The sequence below is a fragment of the Zalophus californianus genome, chromosome 4, assembly GCF_009762305.2.
Source record: "Zalophus californianus isolate mZalCal1 chromosome 4, mZalCal1.pri.v2, whole genome shotgun sequence".
NCBI lineage: Eukaryota > Metazoa > Chordata > Mammalia > Carnivora > Otariidae > Zalophus > Zalophus californianus.
Window position 1 is genome coordinate 5,133,151 of NC_045598.1, and position 21,755 is coordinate 5,154,905.

Sequence of the window (21,755 nt, forward strand, 5' to 3'; positions counted from 1 at the left end):
CCATCTGGGCCTATACTGGTTTCTCTTCCTAGGAAATAAGAAAAGATGACACAATCAGGCTGGGGTGCTTGTCATGTTGGGTTGTTTTTTTTTTTTTTTTTTTAAGTTTTTATTTAAATTCCATTTGGTTAACATACGGTGTAATATTAGTCTCAGGGGTACCATTTAGAGATTCAACACTTCCCTACATCACCCAGCGCTCGTCACAACAAGTGCCCTCCTTCACCCCCATCCCCTATTCCCCCTAAGTGCCCCGCCCCCACCTCTCTCTCCCTTGGTGACCATCAGTATGTTCTCGATAGTTAAGAGTCTATTTCTTGGGCGCCTGGGTGGCTCAGTTGGTGAAGCGACTGCCTTCGGTTCAGCTCATGATCCTGGAGTCCCGGGATCGAGTCCCTGGATCAAGTCCCGGGATCGAGTCCCACAGCGGGTTCCCTGCTCGGCAGGGAGTCTGCTTCTCCCTCTGACCCTCCCCCCCCCCATGTGCTCTCTCTCTCTCATTCTCTCTCTCAAATAAATAAATAAAATCTTTTTTAAAAAAAGAGTCTGTTTCTTAGTTTGCCTCTTTCTCTCTCTTTTTCCATTGCTCGTCTATATGTTGGTTCTTGTTTTAGTTTCTTGGGGCTGCCATAACAAAGCACCACAAACCGGGTGGCTTAACCAACGGAAATTTATTGTCTCGCGTTTCTGGAGGCCAGTCAGAAATCGTGGTGTCAGGAAGGTTGGTTCCTCCTGAGGCCGTGGGGAAGGATGCCTCCTAGGCTTCTCTCCCAGTTCCTGGTGGCCTTGGGCACTTCTAGGCTAGCAGATGGTTTTCTCTCTGTGCCTTCACCTCATCTTTTCTGTGTGTGTGTCTTCCTGTGTCTAAGTTTCCCCTTTTAATCAGGACATCAGTCATATTGGAATAAGGCCTAATGATCTCATCTTAACTTGATGATCTGCACACTCTATTTCCAGATAAGGTCATGATCACAGGGGATTAGAACTTCCACATCTTTTAGGGGACGCAGGGGAGCCCATAACAGCACCGAAGTGAGAAACACATACATCTCCACTTCCAAGTCGGCAATGGTGTGCCGTGTGCCTTCCGGGCACTTCAGCCGAGGTCCAGCCGGCCCGCTCCGGGGCAGGACCTCTGTAGGCAGGCAGACCTTCTGGTTGGAGGGAGAGAATGTGGCATCTCAGTGTGGCCTGGCCCTGGAGTCCGACTCGGGTGTGGGGGCCACCTTTCCAAGCATCTCTCCCATGGACCCCTCAGAAGCTCCTCCTCCTCAGTGGGACCCGTGACCCTTGGCAAGGCCCCAGTCCAGGCTTCTGGGGAGAGGTGCTCTATCCCGTGTCCTCCCTGAGCACCCACTGCCCTCTGCCTTAGCACCCATCCTCCCCCCGACCTGTCTCCCCGCGCTAAGTGCAGCTCGGCACCGGGAGCTCTGGGGCCCGGGGAAGGTGCCCGGGGTGGGTGTGACAAGCTGGTGAGTCCTCTGACTCCCACTCCTCAGGCCGGAGCCCCTGCCGTCCCCCGATTCCCTACCAACACAGTCACACAATCCCTGGCCTGGGGAAGACCTGAAATCTTCTCGCCTTTTATTTTATTCATTTCCCCTCCCTTGTCCCAAGAAGGATCTCAGGTGGGCCAAGTGTCGTCGAATTGGCTCTGTGCCTGTCACTGAGAGGAGCCCTGGCGTCTGGCCTCTGAGCAGTCCTGTGCTGGCGCGTGCCACTCCTCACGGCCACCGTGCCTGGGCTGGGAAGCCCCCAGCTCCTTTCTTCTCTTTACAGGCAGCCAAAATCCATTTCCCAGGACGCCTGATATGGAATTGGGGGGGGAGGCAGGGGGAGGGTTATGCAAATCTTAACTATCCCAACGATGTGTGTACACACGTGTGAACACATGGCCATGTGTGAGCACAACACGCACGCACGTTGTACCAGACAGAGGACTTCTTGGAATTGGATCTGCATCCCACCAAATTCTGCCGGGGCCTGCTGTGTCCCTCGGGCTGAGGTGGGAGCCCGTGTGCTTGGCGGCAGGCGGTTCCCGCATATGGCCCCAGCTGCCGGCTGCGTCGCCCCGGCCTGTGGCGGGAAGGGCCCCTGCTGACCCCCGGAGCACTCTGGCGGAGGCAAACCTCAGCATCCTCAGACCCCAGGAATGTGGGGGCTGGGCAGCATGACGTCCAGGACTTGACACAGACGGGGCCACCTTCCAAGGAGAGCATTTTCTCCGGGAGAGAATCCAAGTGGCCTTGCGCTCTTCCCAGGCACCGGCCTGATGTCTGAAGGATTACTTTCATTTGGGGAATGTGCGGAGCTGGTGAAGCGTTCTGCCTGCTAATCTTAGTGCTGGGCCAGGCGCTCAGGGAGCTGGAAACAGCCAGGTAGGAACTTCTAGCAGAATGAAGGCCAGACATGCCTCCAGGCTCCTGACCCAGCCAGGATGCAGAGCACACGGACGAGGCTGCTCTGTGAAAAAGGGCCAGAGCCCCTCCAAACTCAGAGAGGGAGGGGGTTCCACCATCCAGGAAAGTTTCATCTAGCAGAGACAGCTCGGGTGGCCTCTGCCTCGTCTGCAGTGGATGGTTGGGCCCCATGGCTGTGTCCTGAACCCGCCTCCCAGGGCATGCCGGCTGATCCGGTCACAGACGTGGAAACTGAGACTGGGGGAACGATCCATCTGGCCAGCGCGTCACGCCCGTGTGCCTACCTGTCTACTCGGGGTGGGGGGGGTGTCTGCCAGGGGGCCTTCAAGGGGCGATAGTCATTTGGGAAGCTTTGTAACTCTGCTTTTGGAGCTGTGCATGAATCCCAGAGTTGCAGGATAAGATTTGATGGCAGTATATTACTTGGGCTTGACATTTATGGCAAGTATAAACAGAGCGTTATTACTACCGAATCATGAGCCTCCACCAAGGGGAAGGCAGTGAGCTGAGAGCACACACAAGTGAGAGGGAAGTTTTTATACAAAAGAGAACAAAGTGATATGCTCCCGCTTTTCATACTACTGCTATAAAACAGGGAAGCGCAGAGCAGAAAATTGAAACCATCAGGGAAGTGTCAGGTCCGGGGCAGCCAAGACAAAAGTCGCCACTGATGAAATTAGGAAGCTGGCTAGGCCTCTGAGGGGTCGCTGGTTCCCGGAGAGGGGAAAGGGGGAAGGACGGAGGCGGGAAGGAGGAGGCGGGGAGGGGGGCCGGGAAAGAGGAAAGGCGGGGAAGGGGAGAGAGAGGGACAGAGAGAAACAGAAGAGGCAGGAGTCACCAGGATCCCCGGGGAAGGAGGAGAGAAAAGGGTTTCTTGCGCTCAGCGTTGATTTTCTTCTGATTTTTTCCTGCGGTCACTGCTGACATAAGCTTCCTATTCCCTTCCAGGGGAAGGGAGCATCACTTTTCTCACCTGGGAGGTCACTGAACAGATTCCTCAGACTGTGGGCTCCAAAGCCCAGGTGCACTGTGGACACCCCCCCCAGGTGCGTCTGCCCTGCACAGCCCCCCTGGATTCGAACATCCAGACATTAACGGGGGGCAGGGTGGCCAAGGCGATGCCTGTGCTGAGCTCCGGGGGGGGGTGGTGTTTGTTTCAGAAACTGTCCTAGCCGACTCCCTCTCTGGCAAGACTCCTCGGCCATTGGCCAGTGGTCCCCTTCCCACCAAAGGAATTTTTAAATCAGCCATGATGGGCCACGTGTCTGCCAGGCCTCTTGGCCTTGGTCCAGCAGGCCCGCTCGGGGGCAGGCCCTTTTGTGTAGACCTTCTGGTCTGTGGACCTATGAAAGAACATAGGTTCTTTCCCATGTGGGGAAGAGAAGGGGAAGCGGTGTGTGGTCTCAGTGTGGTCCTTCTCAGGGACAGGGGGACACCTTTCCAAATGTCTCACCCATGGATCCTTTGGAAGGTGCACCTCCCTTCTGGCTGGACCCACGGCCTGTGGCAAGGCCCCGATCTTGAGAGAAGAAGAAGGAAGCCGGGGAGAAGGTCTCTTTCCCGTCTCCATGGCTCAGAGAGGGAGGTCCAAAGCCATGCCTCCCCACCCCCTGGAGTTAGCCCAGTATGTCAAGATGGCCACAGATGTTTCCAGGCACTGATGTGACACTCAAGGCCACCACCTTGCCCACCTGGGGAAAGGAATCTAGGTGGTCAGCCTGGGTCATGGTGTGACCTCAGCCACGTTACCTGTGACCTCTTGAAGCCACGGTTTTGTCACGTGTTCACCATTGTTAGCACTGCGCCTCACCCATAGGACACACCACGTACCCCTTTGTGCTGGGAACCCCCAATTTACTTCTCCAGCTCTGCGCTCTCTCCTGAAGCCCAAACACCTAGCTCCAGTGCCTCAGACCCTTCCTCCTCGGGGGCTGGCAGGCCTCTCGAACTCAATCCAACCCAATGGAACTCTTCCTAAATTTCCAACCAACTCACTTCCTGCTCTTCCCCATGCACCTGGCCACCAATTTTCTCCAAAAACCAAGGAGGCAGCCTGGGTTTTGACTTTTCCTCTTCTTCCTCGTGTAATGGCTCAGCCAACCCCAACAGCTCCATCCCCAGTCCACCCGCTGCTTTCCACCCTGGCTGCAGAGCCCTCTGCTGGGGCTCCTGCCATCCAGTCTCCACTTAGAGGCCCACACCGGGATCAGGTCATGATGCTTGCCTCATGCAATGCTCCAGGGGCTCATGTGGCTGGCGCAAAACCCAGACCCCTTCCTGTGGCCTTTTGCCCTTCCCCGGTCAGCCCTGCACTCCAGCCTCATCTCCCACCAGGCGCCTTCTTGCTCCCTTGACTCCGGCCTTGCTGGTCTCAGGCACGGCATCCCTCACTGTCTAGAAGTCTGGAGAGAGCTCAAGCAAAGACTGTGCGATAGTGAAGGCCCCATGGCAGAGCTGCCGTCGGCGGGATGGTTGGCCAGGTTTGGGAGCAATGGACGTCGAGGCCCGAGGGGAGCCTGACTGCAGCAGGCTTCTTCCTTTTGGTTGGGTTTCCTACGTGACTGAGGGACATGCCTATGAAGAAGTGGGTGCACCTTCCAGGCAGTTCCTGGGGCCTCAGGCTTCAGGCTGGGGCCCATGTGTCTTTGGAGGCCGGGCCAGGCACTGCAGTGCACCACACCTGGGCGCCCACTGTGGAATTTTCCAGCCCAGCACTGGACTTTTGCCTGTGTCATTTTGGCTCTATCCTGAGTTCAGCCACACCTATTGATCTTGAATGAGACCTGCCTCTGGGCATGTTCTCCTAGAGCCTCAGAGCCTCTTCCTGCTCAAGATGCCCGTGGAATCTACAGATGGTTTGAGGGAATTTGCAGATGTGCATGACAGCTTCTACCACCTCCTCCTCAAATCCCCAAGTCTAAGGGAAGGGGGAGCCCCCACTTTCTGGGCCACCAGGCAGGCTGCCTGTCCACAGGGATCCCTCTACCGTGCCAGGGCTCAGCTCTGCCAGAATCCAGGCTGCCCCATTTCTAGTGGCTGCTTTTATAGGGAAATGGTAAAACATTAGTTAGGAACAGGGCCTTTGGAGTCATGTAGACCCAGGTTCAGATCTTGCCTCTTCCACTCACTGGATCAAGGACAAGGTACTTGACCTCTCTGAGCCTGAGTCTCTTCCTCTGTGATGGGGCCACTGCAGCCTCCTGGGGTCAGATGAGCTCCAAGTTCATGTTCCCTGATGCTGTGATCTTCCATACTCTGTACCTCTTCATCTTCGTGATGGCCCTGCCCTCTGACATCCCCACCTGGGCCTCCAGCCAGTTCACAGTTGATGCAGGCTCCCTGGAGCCCATCTGTTCTGGTGTCTTCTGGGTCCAGGTGAAGGACCCAGTGCTAATAGGTAAAGGACCTATCAGTGCTTTGGTGGGTTTTAGCTCATAGGGGACTTGGGGATAAAACGAAGATCCCTGTGATATTATCCAGTGTCACGGAGCATCCAGCTTCGGGAGGAGAGAACACATCTACGGATTCTCCACCCTCCCTGTCCCTTACCCCTAACGCTGCAGGGGACAGCAAGTCCCAAGAGCCCAAGACCCCACCTCCTTTCTCAAGCCTCGTCCCGTTGGTTCCTGAGAGGCCAACCAGGGCTCCTGGGGAGAACAAGGGGGTGGTCTGGTGGAGAGGAGCAGCACGAGAGAGGAACTCATTTGCCTAGATTCTGGGGTGTCAGGCCTGGCATGGCCCCTCCAAGCTGGGCAACCTTGGGCAAGTCACTTCACCTCTCTGGGCCCCAGGTCCCTTGTTTGTAAAGTGGGGATAATGATTTCCACCCAGGGCATGTTCAGTCCTTTCATTTCACAAATGTGGGAGGGTAGCGATGAGGCCCGGATGAGGGGGTCTACAGGGCCATCCTGTCGTCCTGAAGGTTTCACCCCTTATCCAGAGGGCTCTGGAAAGCCATAGAGGTGTTTTGGGTTGTTTGTTTTTGTTATTTGTATGCATATCATTAGTCTGTGCTTCTAAAAGCCGGAACGAGACACATCCACCGCATTTAACAGAGGGTCCAGCATACAGGAGGTACTCGATAATCCTAACTCTTCCCATTATGTTCCTGGTGATGCTTGTTGTGGGACCAGCAGCTGATCTTCATAACTGGAGCCGTATGACCCGGTCAGGCAACTCTATTTTGGAGGGAATGTCTGGATCTCTAGCGTGCTTGGGCCACCTCCGCCCGGGGAACTGAGGTCCGGGAGGTGTTCTGAACCAGTGCGTGTGTGTGCGGGGGGGCGTTCAGAGAGAGTACGGGGGCTTCTGTGAGGTTGGGAGTCTGGTGTGCCTGGTGAGGGTGGGGGTAACGAAGGTCCCGGGGCGACCCTGGCTCACATGCTGCACCACAGCCAGGGCCTGCCTGAGCGCAGGCACCCGTCTCTGGGCCCAGAAAACACAAGCAGTCCTTTGCACTTTTACTGAATTTACATGCAGTGAGTTTAGAGCTTAGAGCATTTTGAACACAAAGGGAAGGGAATTCAAATTCTATTTTATTTCTTAGCTCTTGTCTCTGAATTTTTTTAAAAAGTTGTTTTTAGTTTGAGGATGTTGTTCTGCTTCCACTTCTGTTTCATGCTGTCCGTCCTCCGCTTGTACTTCTTGCCCTTCGAGCTCCTTCTGGGGGGAGGCTTGGCTGGGAAACCTGCTCATCTCTGTAGCCATAGTAACCAGCCACACCACCAAGGCGGCCCTTACATTTCTTTCTTCTTCTCTTTTTTATCGTTCTCTCCTTCCCTCTTTCTCCCTTCCTTCCTCTGGGTCTCCCTTTGGTCTGCCCCTCCCTTCCTCTCCTTTTCTCTCTCTCTGCTCCCTCGCTGGCAGGGGTTAAGCACAGGTTAGAACCAAGGAGATGTGAATTTGAATACCAGCTCTGCAGCCTCTTGACTTGGTGACCTTGGCCAGTTGCTTAACACCTCCACCCCTGGGTTTCCACGCAATAGTGAGAAATCTGGCCTGCTGGACTTTCTGGAAGGTTCGATGGAAAACACCTAGCTCAGGACACATGAACATTATTATTTAGAAGTCGCTTCATGAGGCATCTGTATACCACCTCCATTTGTGGCTGCTCTTGATGGCCACACCCAGAGTCACACTCCATTTGGGATGACAGTGGATTGTGCTTGATGCCACTGCCAAGAGACGCGGCTCCTGGCTGAGCCGTGCAGAGAGCCAGCCCATTGCCCCACCTTGGAAGGACACCTCACCTTCCCTCCCTTCCGTCAGAGGTGGCTCTTACCTGAAATTCATGTGTTACTTCCCAGGGTCTTGGAAGTTATGCTTCTGGACCTTTCCATGGGCATGTTCCGTTTAATTTGGAGCAATCCCTCCATAGGCTTCCATTTAGTGTCCGAACAGGTGCCCCTCCCCACCCTGAAACCAGGTGGAGACAATCCGTCACCTTCCCTGGAAGGCTGTTCTCATCCTCGGCTCCTCTTTGGATGGTTACAAAGAGGATCTGCTATTTTCTGGGCTGTGCCGAGGCTGTTTGTGTGCTGGGGGGATGAGAGGATTTGTGGGCTCATCCCCAGAATAAAGGTCTGAGCCCAGATCTTTGGGAGGCTGATGGGCACAGAAAGCATCCCCTTTTCTAGGCTTCTGCACGTTTCTCTGGCAGTAAAGGGGTAACCGGGACGGCGGTGGTTGGTGGTCATGGGGAACAAGACAGCCCTGGTCCTGGCGTTTCTGTTCTCTGCTGGAGGAGGTGGGCTCTCCAGTTGCTTTTCTGAATCTGCAGCTAAAAACCTTGACTTGATAAATGAGATGTGACCTTGAAGTAAATTTGCCTATTATCTAGAAGTCATGGAAGCAGATATTAAAAATGGACTTCATTTATTTCACAAGGAGTTGGAGCATGTCAAGTTTCTCATAATTAGTAATAAACTCATCTCTGCTTGATGACTTTTTACACTGTTTGTATTTTTTATTGATGTAGTCATGCTCAGGTGGCCATCACTTAAGGCAGGCTGGGATGGGGCTGCTTACAGTGCAGAGTTTTATTTTCCCCCCAGGAGACCCCGTGGTCTCCCCACGCCCAGTGCCTCCCCTTCCCTACTTTGCCTCCGCGGCTCCTTCTTCACCGCGCTCACACTCACCCCTTTGGGCTTGGCTACCTCCGCGAGCTTGCAGAAATGGATCTTAGGTGCTGGATAGAAACATGTTTTCCTTCCTGCTTGTTTTAGCCAGCCACCCTCACGTGCCCTGGTAGGTGCCCAGTCAGGGGAAGCACTGCTGTTTCCACACCATATGAGCCCTCGGGGTCTTGTTAACGGGGCTCCTTGCCACGAAGTGTGTTGTTTATGGGTAGGCAGGTCACCCTGGCTTTGTGTCTTCGGCCCCGTGGTGAGAGCATGTCTCTGACTGGCACTGACAGTTAAGAAAGAGAGGGAAGAGGGGCGCCTGGGTGGCTCAGTCGTTAAGTGTCTGCCTTCGGCTCAGGTCATGATCCCAGGGTCCTGGGATCGAGCCCCGCGTCGGGCTCCCTGCTCCGCGGGAAGCCTGCTTCTCCCTCTCCCAATCCCTCTGCTTGTGTTCCCTCTCTAGTTGTCTCTCTCTGTCAAATAAATAAATAAATAAATAAAATCTTAAAAAAAAAAAAAAAGAAAAGAGATAAAGAAAGAGAGGGAAGAGCTGCAAGCCCCAGGGACCTGGAGCCCGGCGGCTTTGGCTGCAAAATCTTACCCTTCAGCAACCCAAAAGGCACAGAGGGAAGTGGGGACCACCGCCCTAGAATGTTCTGGAAGGCTTGCCCTGTCTGCAGAGCCTGGGGCGGGCAGGCTCACCTGTGTGCAGGATGGGGGCGCTCTCCCAGGGCCTCTTTGCTCCTGCTCGAGCCCTACAGCCCTGTTCTCAGCTGTGGGGCCAGGTGATCCCTGTCCAGTGAGACTCTGGGGTCAGAAGACGGCTGGCCTTTCCTCTTCCCTGTGTCGCATGTGGGGCCATGGAAGGCCTGAGAAGGCACGCATAGTAGGGGCCACAGTGAGTGCCAGGCTTCATGGAGGAGCTGAGCAGGTGCATGGTCCCATTCCCAGGACAGAGGAGGTGGTTGCTGGCCTTGCCAAACTGTGCTCTGAAAGAGGCTGGAGAGCCCTGCATTTCTGATGCCCCCTTGGTGCTCCTCACGGGGACCCAGCCAACCAGGATGAGCTGGACTCAGGCAGCCTACCCCTCAAGACTTGCGGCTCAGAACCGTCTTCCTTCTGCGTGTGGCTCCCCTCTCCTTGCAGCCTTCGCTGCGAGCTCATTCATTCATTCCCTGCCCTGCTCTCCTTCTGCAGCTGGTTTTTAGCTCTACTATGGCAAGAAACGTTCTTGACCATTGTCATTTGCAGAGACAAGGGGTTCTGCAAATCCATTTGCAGTGGGCCATGCCAAAATGTTGTGGTTTCTAGAGCTGATTCGGGGGATGGGGTCTGTGTTCCTGGAATGTCAGCTCTGAAATGAAAAAGGGTAGAGTGGGTGCATGACAAGCAAATAGGAGAAAACACCTGCTTTCAGAACCAGGGTCTGGATGGGCTTTTTCAGAGCAGGTGTCTCGGTCAGCTAGAGCCGCTGTGACAAAGCACCACAGACCCAGAGGCTCAACCACACACATTTCTCCTCCCCCAGGTCTGGAGGCTGCAAGCCCAAGATCAAGGTGTTGGCAGGGTTGGGTCCTTTGAAGGCCGGGAAGGAGACTCTCTTCTGGGCCTTGCCCCAGCTTCTGGTGGTTTCCTGGCATCTTTGGCTTGTAGAAGCCTCGCCCCGATCTCTGCCTTCATCTGTACACTGCATTGTCCCAGGGTGCATGTCTGTGTCCAAATTTCCCCTTTTATAAAGACACCGGTCGTATTGGATTAGGGCCCATCCTAATGAACTCATTTTAACTTGATTACGTCTATGAAGACCCTATCTCCTAATAAGATCAGATTCCGAGGACCTGGGGGTTAGGGAACCTAACATATGATTTTAGGAGGGATACAATTTAATCCATAACAGCTAAAAAAAGAAAAAATGCACCCTATTGACATGAGAGCTGGAATTCACCAGAGAAGCAGGTTTAGGAGGTGATTCCCCGTAAGGACAAGCCCAGCGGGCCCCCTGTGCTGAGGCGATGGCGTGCATGGGGCAGAGGAACTGGGCTTGTGTAAACCACAGTTCAAGCCTCGGGTCTACTGCTTACCAGCCTGTGACCTCCGTCAGGTGACGTAACTTCTCCAAATGCTCCATGTCCTGTTTGTACAATGGGGTAACCACCCCCTTGAAGGGCCGATCTGGGGACCAGCGACAGAGCAGACAAAACGTCTTTGTGCACCCACTCTGCCGGGAGCACGGTAGATGCTCACAGACTTTGCGTGTGTCCCTCCCCAGCCCCGAGACCGTACGACCCCTGAGGGGCTTCTGTGCATCCCATTCCCCATTGGCCTCGTCCTCACTGGGCCGGACGGTGAGCTCAGGTACAAGATCTGCAGTGAGGGAAGACGCGTGAGCTCCTGCCGCGCTGGCCACCTTCTCTCCACCAGATCCGTCCACAGCCACTTGGCAGTCAGGGCACACCACGGCTTGGTTGAAGGGAGTTTACTGCTGGACTTAATAGGGTCGTTTTCTGCAGCACATAAATCTGTCTGTGCTCGGCTGAGGTTCTCGGGCGGCCGGTACCCAGCCATTGTTAATGGGACTTACCCCTGGAAAACGGGGCTGTGGGTGTTAGAGCATCACTCTGGAGGTTTCCTCCTTGGGAAAGGATCCAGCTAATGGGGAGATTTAGTGATAAAAGCTCACTCTCTGGTTGCTGCCTGCCAACCGGGCCAAGGGGTTGCCTTCGACGGGAAAAAGGAGGACACTGTGTTTAGAATTTGTGGACCCTCATTGTAACAAGCTGCCACTGTTGGGTTGAACAAAAGGGGTGGGCCCCGTCGTCTCTCTGAACGTACACTCATTCATTTGTTCCACAAAACTCCCCTGAGCTCCTAGCTTGAGCTAGGCCTGTCACCAGTACTCAGGATACAAAGGTGAACGGGACAGAGGTGGCCCCCAGCCCCATGGGACTTAGAGCCAAGCAGAGGACCTTCAGGGGATGGGGTGGTGGTCGCCTCCCCAGGGGAAGAAAAGTTTTCGTGGGGAAGCACCTTCTGGCTTGATGGCTGACGCTTGCTGGGTGAGGAGGAGCTGGCCAGGCTGAGACAGGAGTCTGCGGACCCCAAGAGCCCCCCGCCCCGAGGAACTGCGTCCTCTTTCTTCAAGGACCTCTGTGATTCTCATGGCTCACTGGATCGAAGGAACTGGAATATAGAGGTCTGTGTGCCCAGTCACCAAAGTGACTTTTCCACAGCTCACCTTTGTAAAAAGTCAAGGTGAATCTCATTTCATGCAATAAATATTAACCTGAAAGGTTGGGGGTACATTAAACTTTTATGCATCACAATCAATTTCTTATGCAAGAGAGGATTTGCTGCTAGCTAAAGGAGTCTGGGGTGAAAACCCCCCTGGTGGGAGCCACCCCACCCCACTCCTCTGGGCAGGGTCCACGTGGATGACCCACCTCTGATACTCCATTCCCCTTCCTCACTCTCTGTGCCCCTGGCCCGATTCCCAGTGTGCCGGAGCAGCCCCGCCTTGGCTCCTCCTTGAGGAAGAGTTCCCAGTATGCACTCACTTCCTAAAACGCATAGGCCATAGTCCACCCGTCTCAGAAAACCAACCATGAAACTTTTCTCTCTATTTGGGCACGACTAGGTGGCTAATAGTCACACCTCTTCCCCAGTGACCCAGGCTCCACAGGACCGTCCACCTGTCCCCTGCCTAGTTCATGCCCCAGCCACATGATGTTGTGGCTTACACTTACTCCATCTTATCAGACTTCCTCTGATGGTTGGAGGGCATGGGTACGTGGGGCGGAGGTGACCGGTAGAACACGACAGAAGGAACATGACTATTTTTGCCAACCCACCTAGATGAGGAAGGCTCTCTAAAGAGGTTAGAGCATTTTTAGGAAATGCCTTAAGGCAGACATATGCCACGTTGGAAACTCACAGGACGTGGGCGGTGTGCACCACGCCCTTGTCTGACCCAAGGGCTACATCAGCACGGATGTGGCTCACCTGTAGTACCTCATGGACCTGGGCTGGGCTGTTTCTCTTAGGTCCAATTTACTTGGTGATTAATATCTTTTTTAACGTTCAGCTGCTGTGAATTCTTAATAAATTATTTTATAACACACTGAAATCACTTTGTAAGCTTTTTGTTAACACCTTTAAGAGGCCTCCAGCTATAAAATACTACTTTATCATTTTCCTGTGCCGGACATTTGATGTAATGCTCAATGTCTGGGAGGTTGTTAATAAGTAATGAGTGGAGGAATGATCTGGGGGGTGACCTTTTGTAGAACATCATCTGTCAGCCGAACTTCACTTAATCCTTTCTTTCACACTGCCTCCTGGCTTTCAGGGTACGGCACTTTGCAGGTCAGGTGGTTTGGTTCCTGCCAGTGCGTGATATTTCCACAGGATGGGTGACACAACGTCGGACGGTTGCCTTCTCCCTGGGACTCTAGGGGGATTTGGGCCCTGTGATAGCAGGTCTATTTCGGGCCCAGCCAGTGCGGGAGGGAGGTGGTCTCTTGTCTGCCTACTTGGGGAGGGGACGAAGTCCCACCGACCCCAACAGGGGCTCTCTGTGTGGACTATGGTGACTCCACATCCAGGTGTGAGTGTCTCTCGAATGAGCTTCTGTAGACAGGTCCTCTGCTAAAGCTTGTCCCCTCCCCAAAGGCACAGTAAGGCAGAGCATCACAAGGACCAAGACAGCTGGGGACAGAGCCCAAGGGAGAGTCACAGAACCATAAAGTCACTGAAGCTTAAAGCCAGAAAAAACCAAAATGTTGATCTAGTCCAGCCCCATCAGCTCACAGAGAGGACCTGTAGTTCAGAAAAGTCAAGGGCCTTTCCCAAGGTTGCACATGGGTCTCACAGATTTTCCACCTGAATCTTGAACTCTGGCCTCCTTCCCCAGCACTCTCCATGATGGGGTGGCTCTGGATTTATTTCATTCATTCATAAATGTTTTCCAAGCGCCGACTATGTGTGGCTGCTCTGTGGCATCCTGGGGACCTCGCAAATAGCAAGACAGGTGTGGGGTCCCTGGCCCCCTGGAAGATGCCTAGTAAACCAGGAGTGCATGGTGAGCATCAGAGCTCCAGTGTGTGCTGTAGGAGGAGTGGAAGCCGCTCTGGCAGCAGGTATCAGGGAGAGGCTTCGCTGAGGATGGGATGTCAGAGGGAATACCTCGGAGATGAGTAGGACATTCTTGGCGCCGTGGGAGAGGGGCGTCCTGCTGGGTCCAGCCCTGAGGCTACAGAATGTCACCTGTCTCTGGTTCCTGGATCGCCCCGTGGAGACATCGCACGAGCCGCGTATCAAACTGTGAGTTCTCCGACCAGTCCAGTGATGGTGGTGATGGTGAGGTCTGTCGTGGATGACCTCTGGTCTGCGTGTGGCTGAGGATGGAGGACTGTGAGTCATCCCGGATGGTGAACTCCAGGGCTATAAGCTGAGGGAGCAATGGTGACATCCAGCCAGCCCGTAGGTGGCTTTGAGGCTGGGCCCCACAAGGCCTGGCCCGGGGTAGGGGACTGTGGTCCCCCCGGGTCTCAGGGCAGCAGGCCCTCGGTGGACGCTGTCTCTCACACTCTATAAGGAGGCCTGGCCTCAAGCACTTGGCTGCCCCCTCCTGTGAGTGGGTTTAATGGTGAACCTGTAACACCAATTCAGGCATCTGAAAATCACCCTAAAAATTATCTCTAGAGTTTTATTTCCTCGAATCCTGAATAGATCACATTTTATTGTTGAATACTGAAATCTCATTACTTTCGGGAGTGCTCTTACTAGGCTATTACTTGAAAGGACTTCCTCTCTCCTGTTCTGATTAAAACCTCCTGTTCATATTTAAAAAATAATTTCAGACCTTTCTTTTCTTTTTTTTTTTTTTTTTTTATGCTTCTAAAAGTCTAGATGTGCCGAGAAGCTTCTCTCCCAGGGCCTAACGCCCGGGTACAGCCCCGTCTGGGTAGGCTGGCAGAGAGAAGTCCTGCACGGCCTGGGATGCCAGGCCCCCTTCTGATGCCCGCCGCCTGGGGTGGGTGGCACCCTTCCCCCCTCTGCCTTGAGTGCTTCATAAAATTGTCATCGTATGCTACGATTGGACATAAGATTCTCATTGCAGTCCTGGCTCCCCTTGTCGCTGGTTCGAGCCAGCTCTGAAGGGATTTCCCAGCAGGACAATTCTGGGAAAGCTCACCATATATTCTGGAATTTGGCCTTTGCATTGACTGATGAACCCAGGGGAGCTGGCTCAGCCTCCCTGAGGGAGGTCAGGCCCCTGGGCAGGGGGAGTGATGGAAACTGCTCCTCCTCTTCCTTGCACAGCCACCTTGTTCTAAAGCATCCTGCTTCCTCAGTCTGACTTTCCAAACTGGGGGAGTCCTGCAGGCACCGCAGGGCTCTCACGCCCCCCGTCATGTGCTCAGCTGACTGCGTGCTTTCTCCTCCGGGCCTCTGCTTGCTGTAACTCTTGCCTGTGGGGCTCAGAAAATGTTTGTCTGATCGACGGCAGAATTAGCATCAGCACCCAGAAAGCCGAGTGTGGGTCGGGAGGGATTCTTCCGAGAGGTGACCTTAGGACTTCTTTAGGGCTGAGGCCATGTTTTTGGCACATCTGGGTCTCCCAGGCCAAAGGCATCCTGCCAGGTAAATGGCAGCACGCCTACCTTCCTTCCTTGCTTCCTTCTGTTCTTGGCTAGCTCCCCTGACCCAAACCTGGAGGCATGCTTCCCTGTGGGTACTAATCCTAGTGATGCAGCCTGGGGCAGAGACCTCGTGGCCACGTGTGCTTGGGGGTTACGGTGGAGGAAGGAAATGCCTGTCCGCAGCTGCTGAGAACCAGGTGGGAAAGCCATCCCCTACTCTCCAGGCGCTGCTCCTCCGAGGCCTTGGCGCGAGCTCGGAATAGCTCCGTGGCCCCCACACAGGCCCTGCTCGGGTGCACACGCGGCTAGAATTCTTTTCTGGACTCTCGGCAGATGGAATTATTTACAGCCACCAGGGCCAAGATTTCCCTACTCCGCAGATGAGCTGCTCTCTCCCTGCAGAGAGCTGATGGGACGCTCAGCTCTTCCCTCCCCACCTCCAGACCTCGGGGGTGTGGCCGCAGACGCTTGTACCTCCCCGGGAAGGCTGGCATTGGGGCGCCGGTATCTGCAGTGGAGGCGCTCGGACCCCGAGCAGCAGAGGCTCCGGCGCCAGCCTCCAGTGCTGACGTCAGACCCGCCAGCCGGGCTGCCCTCTGCAGCCTCCCTCCCCGGGACGGACGGGGGGCAGTGCCCTGTTTCTGATACAACCCATCCTTCCGGGTCAGTGGTTCCAGAAGCTGGTTTTTGATGGAGCTTCACGGTCATCTCGCTTCTGGTTATGCAAAAACTGACCTCTGTCCTCGTCTCTGGGTCCCTTCCCTTCTCCTCACCCCCCACGCTGCCTGCTTCTTCGTCTCTGGGCCATTCTTTCCTCTTTAAAAAAATCCTGCTGACAGGCGCTTTCTTACTTGTCATTTTGGAGATCATCAACAAATTCTATGGAGAGGTGACCTCCATTATGAGACAGAAACGGGGAGTTGGACAGGACCCAAGCCGAGGAGCTGGAGCTCTCCTGACTGGCAAGGTGACATTGTGTGTCATATCAGCATTCACGGCCAGCGCTCTTCTCCTCGGAGAGTAATTATTTCTTTCAGAGCGAAAGGTCCAATTTGCTGTAAAGAACAGAGCCCCAGGTAAAACGGAAGAGCTAGAAAGAGACCCGACTGCCCCGTCCCGGCTTGGCTTCAGACTCTACATCATAATGACCGTTCCGCCAGATTTATTATGTTTATTTGTACTTCCTTTCCATCATAGCACGTTCCTCTGGTGAGGCCGACCCCGCAGCTGGGGCTGAGCGCCCGGCCGTCCCCCTGGCTCTGGGCAGGCCCAAGATGGCCCCTGCGGGGAGAGGCCGGGAGGCCCATGGGGCTCTGCCCTCTGATGCTGCTCCCTGACCCTGGGCCAGTACGAGGAGAAGAGCTGGACCCCGCCTAGGGCCCTGGGCACCGACACCACAGTAGACCCTGTTCACAGAGGGCTCACTCTGACCCAGACCCTTGGCGGACCCTCAGCACTCCTTGTTGCCCTGGATCCAGACGGCTGGCCTGTGCAGCAGCCTTCCGTGCCCATTTTATGGATGAGCTGGCAAAGCCTTTGCAGCCCCCCAGCCCCCACAAGGACAGGGGCTCCTGCTGGGTGCTCTTAGGCCATCTATCTGTGGTGGCACTTGTCACGTGTACCATCTTGGCCTCAGTGCCCAGCCCCGTAGCCAGCCTGCGCAGGTGCTCGGCGCACTCCTGTTCAATGACTGGGTGAGCACAAAGTGAGATGCATTCCTCCCCAGAGCTGCCCAGCTGGTCAAACACAGGCCTGGGCTGGGCCTGAGCTGCCCCACTATAAATCCCATGCGACAACCACTCCATTCCTCCCATCACACCACAATGGTCACGCTGTGCTTGGACACGCCACCCCTCCACCTCCTCTATTTTTGGCTCTGTTTTGGGAGGATTTAGTCAAAACTGACATGTTGCTCAGGATTAGAGGGAGTAGAATGTGGAGGTACAGGTGCCCAAGGGGGTTCCAACAGGACCCGGGCTGGGCGAGTTTCTCCCTCCCCCTCCTCCACCCCTGTCACGGGAACCTGGAGGAGGGAGGGTGGTGTCCTCGGTGAGAAGTGTCTGGACTGGACCCTCAGCCTGGGGCCCAGGAGCAGAGGGAGGACTCTCATTTGTCATGCTGGCCTTGTCTAGTGTCCAAGCACGTCTGACCCAAGCCCTGTGCACAAGGCCGCCTGGCTGGCAAGGGTCAGAAGGACAGAGTTGAGACTTGAACTTGGGACTCCTGATTGGTGCTATTTCCACTACACCCTGACGTCCATGTGTGGGAAGTCAGGGGACAGCCACAAGACCATGCCGGCTTCTCAAGGGCAAAAATGAACTATTGGGATTTCATCAAGATAAAAAGCTTTTGCACAGCAAAAGAAATAGTCCACAAAACCAAAAGACAACCGACAGAATGGGAGAAAATATTTGCAAATGACAGATCAGATAAAGGGCTAGTATCCAAAATCTATAAAGAACTTATCAAACTCAACACCCAAAGAACAAATAATCCAATCAAGAAATGGGCAGAAGACATGAACAGACATTTTTCCAAAGAAGACATCCAAATGGCCATCAGACACATGAAAAAGTGCTCAACGTCGCTCGGCATCAGGGAAATCCAAATCAAAACCTCAATGAGATACCACCTCACACCAGTCAGAATGGCTAAAATGAACAGGTCAGGAAACGACAGATGTTGGCGGGGATGCGGAGAAAGGGGAACCCTCCTACACTGTTGGTGGGAATGCAAGCTGGTGCAGCCACTCTGGAAAACAGTATGGAGGTTCCTCAAACAGCTGAAAATAGAGCTACCATACGATCCAGCAATTGCACTACTGGGTATTTACCCCAAAGATACAAACGTAGGGATCCAAAGGGGTACGTGCACCCCGATGTTTATAGCAGCAATGTCCACAATAGCCAAACTGTGGAAAGAGCCAAGATGTCCATCGACAGATGAATGGATAAAGGAGAAGTGGTATATATACACAATGGAATATTATGCAGCCATCAAAAGGAATGAGACCTTGCCATTTGCAACGACATGGATGGAACTGGAGGGTGTTATGCTGAGTGAAATAAGTCAATCAGAGAAAGCCATGTATCATATGACCTCACTGACATGAGGAATTTTTAACCTCAGGAAACAAACTGAGGGTTGCTGGAGTGGTGGGGGGTGGGAGGGATGGGGTGGCTGGGTGATAGACATTGGGTAGGGTATGTGCTATGGTCAGCGCTGTGAATTGTGTAAGACTGATGAATCGCAGATCTGTACTTCTGAAACAAATAATGCAGTATATGTTTAGAAAAAAAAAAAGAAGAAGCTAGCAGGAGGGGAAGAATGAAGGGGAGTAAGTCGGAGGGGGAGACGAACCATGAGAGACGATGGACTCTGAAAAACAGACTGAGGGTTCTAGAGGCGAGGGGGTGGGGGGATGGGTTAGCCTGGTGATGGGTATTAAAGAGGGCACGTTCTGCGTGGAGCACTGGGTGTTATGCACAAACAACGAATCAAGGAACACTACATCAAAAACTAATGATGTAATGTATGGTGATTAACATAACAATAAAAAAATTAAGAAAAGAAAAGACCATGCTGGCTTCTGACACCACCTGCAGAACTGGGAGGGGCGGGCCCGAGTGCGCACTAACTTCTGACACCACCCACAAGTTGTCCGCACTCTTATATCGTAGCCCCTTCTCCTTCCCTCTGGGTGGGTGGCAGGGACTGGTCTACAAGGACTACGTCACACTCCTCACCTCTGGCTGCAGCAACAACTTTATTTGATTTGATGTATATGAAAGAAATAAAACTCAGAAGCCAATTGACTTAAACATGGAACAAAGGCAGCTTGGTTATTATGGTGTAGGCTAAATTTTAATGGCATTTAGAAAGCGTTTTGTGGGGTAGAAAATAGAAGCAAACCCATCAAACCTCAACTATGCTCCATGTTTTATAGTGCAGAACATTTTTCCGCTACAATCCAAAGACTTCAAAATGTAATAAGGTACATTTGAACCCAAGGGTTTTAAAATATACGTAAGAAACATGCATATCCAGAAATGGTGTAAAAAAATCCATTATGATCCAGGTCGGATTTGAGGGAAGACACACATTACTGGAAACGCTTTTAACATTTCATGTCTTGCAGACTGTTATTTATTGACACGTGTTACGGGCCGGGATTAACATATTGCCAAGTGAGAAAGCAAAGCATGGCTGGGGAGGGGCTCTCACACTCGACGTTGCTGGGCTTTTTGCTATTTATGAATGTCTTTGCTCATATATGTTTAAAATCACATGCCACATGAATTAATATATCAATGGAGAAATTATGCCTATTTTCCATTCTTACATTTCATCAAATTATTCCGACTCTTGGCGTGTGTCTTCGACACGTGTTGTCCACGCCGCTGCTTGGTTTTCCTCGCTCCAGGTCCTGGGATCCTGGGCTCTGTGTGTTTCACTGCCCCATCTTTTAACGTCTCCTGGTCACCCTCACCACACCCGCTCTGTTGTTCCTGTGGGTGAAAAAGTCTCCAGAATTCTCTAGGAACAGGCTCTGCCTCTGTTGGATCACCTGCAGAAAACTGCTCGCATCTTCAAAGTCCATTTGAAATATGAATCCATTTCCATGATCTTCACATCTGAGGGCTGAAGAAAGCCTGAACATCCTCTGGCTCCACAGGTCTCCCCGGGGAGGGGTTTTGCCCCCCCCACCCACAGACATCCGGCAGTGCCTGGAGACATTTTTGGTTGTCACACCTGGGATTGGGGTGCTGCTCCTGGCACCTGGTGGCATCTGAGATGTAGGAAGTGTTTGTGTCTTCTTCGGTCGCTCAACCAACCAGTGATGGAGACCTGTAAGACCCCCTCTGGAGTCCACCCGGTTCTTTCCACACCTTTGACCAGACCTCAGCTACCAATCCAGGGAAGTCCTGTCTTCTTTGCTGAGGGCCCCCTGCTCTGGCCTGTGCCTGAAGTGTCTGCTGGTGGTGGTGTGGTTCATTCCCACAGCGTCAAGAGTCCCAGGTCCACCGCGGCCGAGGCTGCCGGGAGCGGCCACTGGCCTATCTTAAATCCCTCCCAGTCTCCCTGCATCTTTAACCACCGCTGGGCCAATTCTTGCGCTGGGCTGGCCTCTCCCCTGCTTCACCAGCCACTCTCCCCATGTAACACTGGTGAGACCACTGCGGGCTCTCAGTGGGGACAATAGACCTGCTTGATGCCAAGCAACAGAAATCCAGGTAAGACCAAAAACTCATTATAAGACTCAAAATGCTGATGTTTTTGGGTGAAGATTCCTGCCTGTGTGTTTACGGTATTTTGTTTTGTTTTATCCTTCAAAAGACAGCAAATATCCAGAAGCCTACCTCCTAGCCCACCACCTAGTAGCAGGTACCCCTTGTCCTGGTCGGGCTCTGTCGCAGGCTCATTCCTGAGGAGCAGGAGATGTAACAGGCACACGATCTAGTGTCTCGTTGTCTTACTTAGCCTTACACATGAGCACGTCTCTGTGTTTCTCAGTCAATGCCATCGTCATCAGTGTTAATAATTATAACAGCCCGCAGCTACTGAGTGGTCACATATACCAGCCACTGTAAGTGCTTTGCATGTGAGCACTCGTTCGGTGCCCACGGCAGCCTTATGCAGCAGGCGCGTGCAGATCACCCCAGTGTGTGGGAAGTAAGCTCGGGGAGGTTCAACAAGTAGCTTCAGGTCACAGAGCCAGTCGGCAGCAGGGCCTGAGCCTGAACCCCGAAACACTGTCCAGAGCCCATCCCCTCAGCCACCTACGAGGCTGTTCAGTGGCTGCACCCTCACGCTGGTGGACAGGCCCCCCTGAAATGGCCTTTGGGCAGCGTTTTGGGTCTTCTGCGTGCTGTGAAGCCTCCAGAGCTTCATCACCAGCCCAGTGTCCCAGGTGGACACTCCTTAGGTCCTTGCTGGCTCCCTGCACCCCACGCTTGGCCCGCAGCGGGGGAGTATAAGAGGGACACTCTAATCTGGACTTCCTCAACCTTGGAAGGTGTGTTTGGGACTGGATCGTTCTTTACTGTGGGGCTGTCCTGTGCATTATAGGATCTTCGGAAGCACCCCTGGCTCCACCCACTGGAGTATTTCTACCCCGTGGCAAGGCTGCCACCCCAAGTATGACAACCAAGAATGTCTCCAGACTTTGCCAAATGTGCTGGAGCAAAATCGCTGGGGCTGAGGAGCCCTGCCAAAGCCGCAGGGTGAGGAAGACATTTGCTCAAGTGCGAGATTGGATGATCTGGGGGTGTCAGTTTCCCTCACTACTCTGTGCCCCGAGTTGGCTGCCGCTGAATGCAGTGAGGCCCAGACATGGACACTGCATTCATACAGGCAGGTGGGAATGCTCTGCCTCCACCCACTGCCCCTCCCTGGGGCTGGAGCCCTCCCCTGTGCAGGTGGAAGGAAGAGTGTGGCATCCGGACCCACCCAGAGCCCAGCAGAGCAGAGGAGCCAAGAGACAGCAGGAAACCCGAAACAACCATCACCTGCTTCCAGACAACTTTGCTTTTTTGCCTTGTGGGGAAACATAAATTATTTGGAGAGCAATA

The 21,755-nt window shown here is 53.7% G+C and overlaps 1 protein-coding gene and 1 pseudogene across 11 annotated transcripts in view; one reads left to right on the forward strand and one right to left on the reverse strand.

Moving 5' to 3' along the window:
* LOC113916068 overlaps positions 1-11,107 on the reverse strand; it is a 50,959-nt pseudogene extending 39,852 nt beyond the window's left edge.
* The window catches only part of CAMTA1 (calmodulin binding transcription activator 1), an 869,134-nt gene that overhangs the window by 536,744 nt on the left and 310,635 nt on the right, over positions 1-21,755 (forward strand). The window lies entirely within an intron of this gene.